Below are 10,240 nucleotides of genomic sequence, written 5' to 3' on the forward strand. Positions count from 1 at the left end.
TTTGCCTCGTTGGCACCTAAGGGCACCGTCATTTCCGCTCGTATGCATCCTAGGCGGTCCCTTATGCAAGAGCGCGAACGTTGACTCCGCCCAATAAAAAACACAAAAACAAACAGAAAGTCTTTAGCCGAGCTACGGTAACTCTGATTCCTGAAAAGGATACGTAGGCAGCGGGGTAGGGCCCGTGCGAGTACAATTCTTTCTTTTCCCTACATTTTGCATGCATTCGCATTTAGACATAGACATAGTTTTACACCCTTTAGATAGAAACAAACATAGGTGGATACCATCGAGTACGATGGGCGCGAGGGGTGCTAGCGCCTTCCCCTTGCGTAACCGACTCCCGTACCTTGATTCTCTGGTCGCAAGACCCTGTTCCTTCCTTTGTTAGGTTTCCTGGTATTCCTTTCCCTTATGGGATAAATATATTGGTGGCGACTCTGTTCATTTTTCGCGAGCGTGCGACACTAACCAAGAAGGAAGTCACAGATTTAGAGATACATGTGAGTTCCAAATCTTCTGAAGATTCGTTTCAAGTCGAAAGAACCATAAGAGAAGAATCGAGTCAAAGGTTAGATGCAATTTACGATGAAGAGCCTTTGGGATTCGAAAAAGATCCAATGGCACCAAATATAAATATGTTAGCTCAAGATCCACTCGAAGAAGTAAATCTTGGAGACGAAGATCAAAAAAGAATAACATATATCAGCGCGAAACTAGAACCAGAATTAAAGGCAACGGTCATCAAACTGTTGAAGGAAAACAAAGATTGTTTTGCTTGGGATTATGACGAGATGCCTGGTCTAGGAAGAGATTTGGTCTAATTAAAACTACCAATAAAGGAAGGAAAGAAGCCTATAAAGCAGACTCCCAGGAGATTCGCGCCAGAGATTCATTCGAAGATTAAAGCAGAGGTCGAAAGGCTTCTACACTGCAAGTTCATCCAAACTACAAGGTATGTTGAATGGATTGCTAATATAGTGCTTGTAATTAAAAAGAATGGTTCATTAAGAGTATGCATAGACTTTCGTGATCTTAATGCAGCCACCCCTAAAGATGAGTATCCCATGCCTGTGGCAGAAATGCTAGTAGACTCAGCCGCAGGCTTCGAGTATTTGAGCATGTTAGATGGATATTCTGGATACAATCAGATCTTTATTGCAGAAGATGATGTATCCAAAACGGTGTTTCGTTGCACAGGGGCAATAGGTACTTACAAATGGATTGTAATGCCGTTTGGTTTAAAAAATGCTGGGGCAACTTATCAAAGAGCAATGAATTCTATATTCCATGACTTCATAGAAACATTCATGCAAGTATATATAGATGACATTGTGGTAAAATCCACCTCAGATGTAACTCATCTCAATCATCTGAGCCAATCATTCGAAAGGATGAGGAAACATGGCTTGAAGATGAACCCCCTCAAATGTGCTTTCTTTGTGCAGGCAGGTGATTTCTTGGGTTTCGTAGTCCACAAAAAGGGAATAGGAATTAACCAGAATAAGACGAAAGCCATAATAGAAACCAAGTCTCCATCAACGAAGAAAGAACTACAATCTTTATTGGGAAAGATAAACTTCTTAAGGAGATTTATCTCTAATTTGAGTGGACGCACACAAGCCTTCTCACCTCTACTGCGGCTTAAGCAAGGAAAATTCGAATGGAATGCTGAACATCAAGAAGCTTTTGATAAAATCAAGCAATACTTGACTTGTCCACCAATTCTATCTCCCCCAAAGGGGAAGAAGCACATGCGCCTATATATTTCAGCTTCAGATAAAACAATAGGCAGCATGCTGGCGCAAGAAGATGAGAACGGCATCGAAAGAGCCATTTATTACTTAAGTAGAGTACTCAATGATGCAGAGACTAGATATACCGCTATAGAAAAACTCTGCCTTTGCTTGTATTTCTCTTGTATCAAACTTAAGTATTATATAAAGCCAGTTGATGTTTATGTTTCGTCTCATTGTGATGTTATTAAGCATATGTTATCCAAGCCTATACTGCATAGTCGAATCGGTAAATGGGCTTTAGCCCTAACTGAATATTCACTAATATTTCAGCCTCTCAAGGCAATGAAAGGTCAAATTGTGTCAGACTTCATTGTCGACCATGCAGTAGCTGAGAGTCATCAACAGTATGTGGGTTTAAAACCTTGGAAGTTATACTTCGACGGTTCAACGCACAGAGAGGGAACCGGAGTTGGTTTGTTGATAATTTCTCCTGATGGAATTCCAACAAAGCTCAAGTATAAAATCGAGGGTCCTCTATGCTCCAACAACGAAGCTGAGTACGAAGCATTAATAGCTGGACTTGAAGCTTTGTTAGAATTGGGGGCAACCAGAGTCGAAATTAAAGGGGACTCTGAATTGGTCATTAAACAACTGACAAAGGAATACAAGTGCATCAAAGAAAATTTGATCATGTACTTTGTCATAGCAAATAGGCTACTCAAGAAATTCGAATATGTGGAATTAAAACACGTATCAAGGATGAATAACCAAGAGGCAAACGACTTGGCGCAGTTAGCTTCAGGATACAAGGTATCAAAAGAAAAGTTAGAAGAATTGATTGAAGTAAGAGGGAGAGCAATGTCTACTAAACTTTCCCCAAGTGATCTGGAGAATTCACAGTTGGGTTACGCCAACAAAGGAGAATTCGAAGTGCTAAACATAGACTCATTAGCAGATACAGATTGGAGGAGTCCAATAATAAACTATCTAAAAAGCCCTTCGACGGATACAGACAGGAAGATAAAATATAGAGCCCTGTCATATTTCCTGATGGGAAACAAATTATTCAAGAAAACTCCTGAAGGGGTATTGTTGAAATGCTTAGGTGAAGCAGAAGCATACTTGGCTCTGTCGAACGTACACAGTGGGGCATGTGGTGCACATCAAGCAGGACACAAAATGAAATGGCTTTTATTTCGTTATGGAATGTATCGGCCTTCCATGTTAAAAGATTGCATAGAGTTTGCAAAAGGGTGTTAAGAATGTCAAGAACATGCAGGTATCCAGCACGCCCCAGCAAACGAATTAAGTACAATAGTGAAACCTTGGCCTTTCAGGGGATGGGCGTTAGATTTGATCGGAGAAATTCACCCTAAGTCGTCTAAAGGCCAAAGATACATATTAGTAGGAATAGACTATTTCACAAAATGGGTCGAAGCAATACCACTAGCAAATGTGGATCAAGAGGCCGTGATTGAGTTTATTCAGAAACATATTATATATAGGTTTGGAATCCCATAAAGTATAACAACTGTTCAAGGTTCGGTCTTTACTGGACGAAAAATGCAAGACTTTGCCTAAGAAATAGGTTTCAAGTTATTTACTTCTACACCTTACTATGCTCAAGCAAATGGACAAGTTGAAGCAGCAAACAAAATAATAATTGGCCTTATCAAAAAACATGTGGGAAAGAAACCCAAGAATTGGCATAAAACTTTGGACCAAGCACTTTGGGCTTGTCGAACATCTCCAAAAGAAGCTACAAACACAACTCCTTTCCAGTTAACGTTTGGGCATGATGCAGTACTCCCAATCGAGATATATCTACAGTCAGTAAGGGTACAAAGACAAGCAGATATTCCTCCCAACGTATACTGGGAGTTAATGATGAATGAGTTAGTAGATTTGGATGAAGACAGACTTCGAGCGCTGGAAATGATAAAAAGGCAAAAGGAAAGAGTATCCAGAGCATACAACAAAAAGGTGAAAGGTAAAACGTTTATTAGTAATGACCTAGTTTGGAAAGTTATTTTACCTATAGATCGAAAGAATCAAGCACTTGGTAAATGGTCCCCGCACTGGGAAGGACCCTTTCGAATCTTAAAGGTATTTTCGAATAATGCTTATGAAATTGAAGAGTTAGCAGAAGATCGTAGGATCTTGAGAGTAAACGGAAAATATCTAAAGAGATATAAACCAAGCATGTACGAAGTAAAGATTGCAAAAACGTAGACATTCAGGGGACTACGAAAACCAAAATGGTCAGACATGTACCAAAGTATATGTGTTGCATTGATCAAAATGGCTTTACGATCAAAATAGATCGTAAATTAAGAAAAAGAGTCAGAGAAGCACCAAAATATTTTGTCATTGAAACATAGAAGTACAAGCATTACAAAAAGAGATCCGAGGACATGACCCAGGAACTCCTGAAAATAAAAAAAAGAAAAGAAAAAAGGAAAGCATAAAAACCTAGGGCAAATATTGGCTAATTAATCCTCTGATCCAATCCTTCTAAGGACAGCACAGGCAAGCTTTCAGCCTCGAACATGTCCATGGATCCAGAAGTGCGCATCCGCCTCACGACACCCTTCTTAAGGAATATATAAGAGAGGAGTCTACCATAACGGAAGACAGGTTACGTTTCCCTGACCGGCAGTAGCCACAGAAACGGCCTCAACAAGCCCTTTGAAAATCATCAAAGGGAAGTTAATCTTCTTCCCTCGAAGACCACAGAGAATAAACTCCAAGTCTTCGACCATGATGTTGTTTTCGTCAAGCCTCCGAGGACGGAAATTACCTACAAGCATTTGATGCCAGATCCTGATAACCTTGGCACTGAAAGGATCGTTGTCCATGAGAGTCCTCAACATAAGATGAGTAGTCATGTCGAAGCTGTTGTCATCAAATGTTTCCCCAGAGTTGTTGCGTCTCATCAGGTTAGCAATGGTGGTGGGAGTGATGCTGAGATGAGCGTGTCGAACCTCAGAAACTATGGTGGTCCTCCCTTCAGGATCTATGCGTAGAGACGCAAACATACAGAAATTTGCAAGCATGTTGGGGTAAACAGGACCTTCCAGGATTTCTTCAAAATAGAAATCCAGTTCTTGGTTAGCAAAGAGATTGCCAGGAGTGATGAAGTTGCTATCAAGTTCATCCTCACAAAGTTTGAACTCCTTCTTGATAACAGCCTTTATGTTGTTGTAAGGGAGAGGCGCGGCCATTTTTTTTGAAAAGAAAGTTTGAAGAAAAGGTTTCTCTCTTCTGTTGTTAGTGTTTGAGGAAATGCAAGAATGGAGAAATGAAAACGATCTCAGGCCTTTATATAGACCTGAGGTAATGAAGGGTGGTTTAAAGTTTTAATGATTGATTGGACTGCGGTTTGGTATTCCAAAAAGGGAGTTAAGGCTTCCGCCGTTTCCCGCCCTTGGAAGTTGAAAAGTAATCATGAAACTGATGCACGCACGTCTCAAATGAGCGTTTTGAAGAAAGTGACGTCACTGTTTAATAATGATTACGGCTAGAGAAGTAGAAACGTCAAGTCTAAGAATAAAGATGCTGCGAAGAGTGGTCGGGGTTATGTGTTGCATTGATTAGAATCACTGTGGAAAATCTGAAGATATATATTTTGACAGAATATGAAAGATTTGCTAAAAATAGTGCTTGCGAATATGGAAAACATAGACGAAAAATAGAGGTCAAGCATACAGATAGATATTTTTATAAAAGGTTCGATTACAAAACAAAAGTGCAACAAAATACAGAGTTCGAAACAGCTAGTTGAAATCCTCAGGGAGACTATTTTTGATCTTCAAATATTGAGTTTCCCATGAAGACATACGAAGTTCGAGTAACGACCGGTGTTTCTTCAATCCTTCAATCTCTGGCACTAAATTTTGTGCGGTTTCGAAGTGTTTAATCCCCAATTGCGCCACTGCAAGCAGATCTTGTTGATTGGCCTTTTGTATGGTTGCCTGACAATTCTCAGCTTCCTTTATCTTTTCTTTGAGAGCTTTTATCTCTTGTTTCCAGGAGTTGATATCCTTCTCATAATTATCATATGCCTTCTGATTTTCTGAATGTTTAAGCTTGAGGGCCTCACCTTGTTTCGTTGCATCCACAACAGAGTTCCATGAAGAGTCATGAGAGGCTATTTTTTCAGATAGTTGCTTTTCGATATTTTGTTTTCGAAGAATATTAGCTTGAAGTTGTTCAACTAGAGAACCTAGCAAAACAATCACCTCTGAAACTTCTTTCGAGACTCGAAACAAATCCACTTTCTTCAAGAGTTGATTCAAGTTATGACTTTTAGTAGGATCTTGACTAAGAACATCCACAAGATTGACCCCAAAGAATCTTTCTTTTATCTGTCGAAGGAGGTCAGGAATGTCTTCCTTGTCACCAGATTCTACAAGGACAGCTGGAGAGATGTCAAGTTCTGAAGGCGAAGTAGTATTCACATTCATCATAGCTTTTAGAAAACTGAGAGGATCAGTTTGTTTAAGCTGTTCCAGTTCCGAAGGAGTGGGCTTCGCAGGGGTAGGCATCGGAGTTGCCCCAGGAGTAGTTTCTGTGTCAAGAGTTGAAGTTTCTGGAGGATTGTGTTTATCTTGTTTAGAAATTTCCTCCATAGCATCTTGTTCGGATACAGTATCTTCACTACCATGTGGTTGTGGATTCACGTTGTCACTACCTGAGAATGGATGATTTTCTTCCAGGTTTTTATCTTGATGAGTAGCTGGGGATTCGTCAGTGGATTGGCTTTCTTCGACTGGCTCATTAGGTAAGATGGTGGTAAGAGGCCTGGCATCTTCAAAAACTGGTGAGAGAACATGGGATTTATTTTGGGAAATATCTGCATTAAACAAACCAGACTTGGTCAGAACGATAAGGCCTTGAGAAGTTTATCGATAAAAGTGAAGATCAGGTATTTAAAGGTTTAACGGGAACCTTTTTAAATCTTTTGGGTAAAACAAAAGGACACGCGGAGGGTTTTGATTTAATCCAACGGCGGTCAAATAAATTAGCTTTACTCCTAGTATGTAGGAATAATGATCAAGAAGTAAGGTCAAAAACGTGGGAATGTAAGTTATGAGAAGACATCTTTGAAAATGACAAGACGTTTTGAAAACAGGGTCATCAATGATTATGACGTTAGTCAGAAATCTTGGAACTTTCAAAGAGTAGCAAGGAACGAAATCTTACAATGACAAGAAACGCCTATTTCTCTTGTTTTTTCGAAACAGGCATTTATTGGGGGCAATTTGTTAGCTGAAGATTTCGTTTTGCAAATATATGGTTCTTCGAAGAATAAAAATTCGAAGAAGAGATGGTTATTGATGACCATCGTTTGAAGATAAGAAAATGGCTCCTGATGGCCATGCTTCGAGAGTGAAGATTTCTAAGTCACAGCGGAGATGATGAACACTGAAGCTCATAGGAGTGCATGTCTTCGAAGACTTAGGCAAATTTCATGAAATATGTTAAAGTATTACTAATTAGCGTGTTTTCGTAGTGTTTTAATGTTAAATACACTGCCACGCGTCGAAGAAGGACTTAGGCGGGAAGATTTGAAATTCGAAGACGGTTTCGTAACTGTCTAACAACAGATGGCATCCCTGGAGTTCTTATGAGAAACGTGGCATTAGATTAGCGTAGGTCCGTTAAGGTCGAAATTAGTATAAATAGGAGTCTTAATGTTAGGATTCTGTGTGTTCATTTTGTACAAATCACTCACATATTACTCAAGTATCAAGTGTTAAAGAGAAAGAGTTCGCTGAGAAATGTACGTATGACACCACCATTTTAATACATGTGTATTCCCTTTTCGTTTTCAGATATCTTTTCAGTATTATTGCATTTCATTTACTTCTTGCCATTTACATTCTTGTACTGTTATTTTCATGTCATTTACTTTTGAAGTATTTAATATTTCTGCAATTTTAGATTCTTTGCACTTTAAACAGTTTTCGTTTCATGTCTTATTTTTACTTACCCTTTTGTTGAAGTTATACTTGCATATAACAAAGTCACTATCAAGTTTACTTGTTTTATTCGAAGAAACTCTTATTGACAAAGATAAATCATAAATATGGTTCGAACGACCATTAATAACAATCTTTTTGACTATGTGTCCTAGGATCAATCTAGTCGATCCTGCGAGTAACCAAATCATATTTACTTATAGTTTGGAAGACTAGCGGTTGTTTACCGGAAATCACCGTAAACAGAAGGTTAGAGAAGATTGGAGCTTTTTTATGGAGTTTTGACGCGTGAGTTGCGAATTACCATAGTTAGGGCATGGAACACACATGCCATCGTTTTCACTGTTGCAGGGCATCCCATCCCAAGCAAACATCTTATTCGTAATTAGGGATACATTTTAATGTGAACTGGACGTTTTAGTTTTGTTTAATCTCGTTTGATGCAGGTTTCAAATCGTGAAATTCTGTTATGCAAATTGGAAGCAAAATCCGCAGCAAAAATCGAAGCAAAAACCACATATAAATCCGCAGGTATGGTTGAAAGAGACGATGAATAGTGTCTTTGAATCTTTGACCGCACGCGGGAGCTTTTGATTGGCCGGACAGACTTTTCAAACTCTCTCTTCATTCTACTGGACAGTCAAAGAGTCCAATAACTCTCTCTCTTTTCTTATTCGTCCGTTCAGGGGAAGTGGGGCCCATGCGCGTTCCTTTTTTGACTTATGCCATTACTTTATTGTTTTATATTTATTTTGTTTAAGTTAATTAACTAACAAGAAGTAATTCTAGCGCAGGTGGTAAATAAGAGAGGTCTATTCACTGACCAGTCCTGGGTTCGAACCCAGGCGTGCTATTAATTTTTCTTTGAATTTTCTTTGTTACAGATTCAATGCCACACTCATATGTGAGACCATGATGCACCTTCAATCGTCACCCTCGGATCTCCCCAACGCCAGATCTAATGTCCATGGAAACGCAGCACACCGTGGACTCTCCCAGGCCAACCCCACTAGATCAAAAGCTGAGTTGTTTTATTTTATTTTTATTTTATTTTTAAATTACACAAATCTTTTATTCATCTATTCATTTTTTTTTTGTTATTTTTTCTATATTAATATTTTTGTTTAAATCATCTTTTTTAGTAAAATAATATTTTCATACCGTTTGAATTTATTTAATCGAAGATTCGATTTTCCTCATAATAATAAAAATAATGGTTTTATAAAGCTATAAAGAATTATTGTTGGTTGTACATATTTTCTTATCATTTGTTTCAAACCCTGATTTTATCATGATCACTAATCACTGGTAGGTGTTATCCACTAACGCATTTTTAAGCCTTGTAAACCTTTTGGGTCACAATAAGTTTTCTTAAATAACCCTTTTAGGTTCAGGATTAGGGTTTGTAAATTTTTAGGGTTTGTAATCCATTAGGGTTAGATCAGTTAATGCACTAACCTTTTCCCCTCTTTGTGCAAATTTTCAGCGTTACCTCAAGATCCTCCGATTACGCGCCATATCGGATCGAAAGCTAAGTTTTTTTAATTCTTTTCCTATTTAAATATTATTTTACTTTTATTTTTGCCTTTTGCCCAAAATAGGGTTTACTTCAAATAGTCAATGAATCTCTCCTACACTCACCCTTATTATTTTCTGTTTAATTCTCAAATGTTCAGAGTCAATCAAAGGTTCGAGGAAGATCAAGGCTCAAGATAAAGATAATTAAATTAATGATTCATATTTCTTATTTTCTTCTTTAATTCCCCCGTCCCCGCAGGTGTTTATTGTAATAGCGTAGGAACTTTTATTTTTCTGCCTTTAATTTATGCAATTTTAAACTGTGTGGTTAGTAACCCTAGGGAGTGCAAGATTATTAATTAATAATCTAGAATCACCTAATTACAAGATAAATATCATCGAAGTTAACCACGTGATTGTTGCACCCACACACCTTTAGGGTAATCCCTCTTTTTGCCTTTGTTGCCTGTTGCCTTATAATTCTGTTGCCTCTAAGTATGCTAAATAGTCAAAGTCCCTCGATTCCGAGGATACCTAAAGCAATGTTGCCTTTAAAGTTATTGAAACTCCCTCGAGGTTGCCTTATAAAAATATAACGATTGTTCCAATTGCTAAGGTATCCTCGCCTGTTGCCTAAAGGTTAAATGACTATTTTATCCTTCCCTTAGGCTACCTGCCCTCTTTATGGCATGGGACAGTCTTGTGGTGAAGGATTATTCTCAATGACCCTTAAACATCCAATTGAAAGACTTCCTGCCCTCTCATGGTATGGATAGACCCTTTCGCCCTAAAAAGCTAAAAGAACAAATTTCTAAACTTAGGGTAGTTGCTATTAATTGCTTGCTCTTTTTCAAATTCAAATTCAAATTCAAACTCTTTTTCCCACTAATTTTCAAATACTTTTCAAAAAGACTACGCTTATTTACAAGCTAAAGTTCTTATTCAAATTTCTATTCACACTCCACTTTTCAAACAATTCAAACATTTTTGAAAATAAAG

Source organism: Vicia villosa, unplaced genomic scaffold, assembly GCF_029867415.1.
Source record: "Vicia villosa cultivar HV-30 ecotype Madison, WI unplaced genomic scaffold, Vvil1.0 ctg.001311F_1_1, whole genome shotgun sequence".
NCBI classification, from domain to species: Eukaryota; Viridiplantae; Streptophyta; class Magnoliopsida; order Fabales; family Fabaceae; genus Vicia; species Vicia villosa.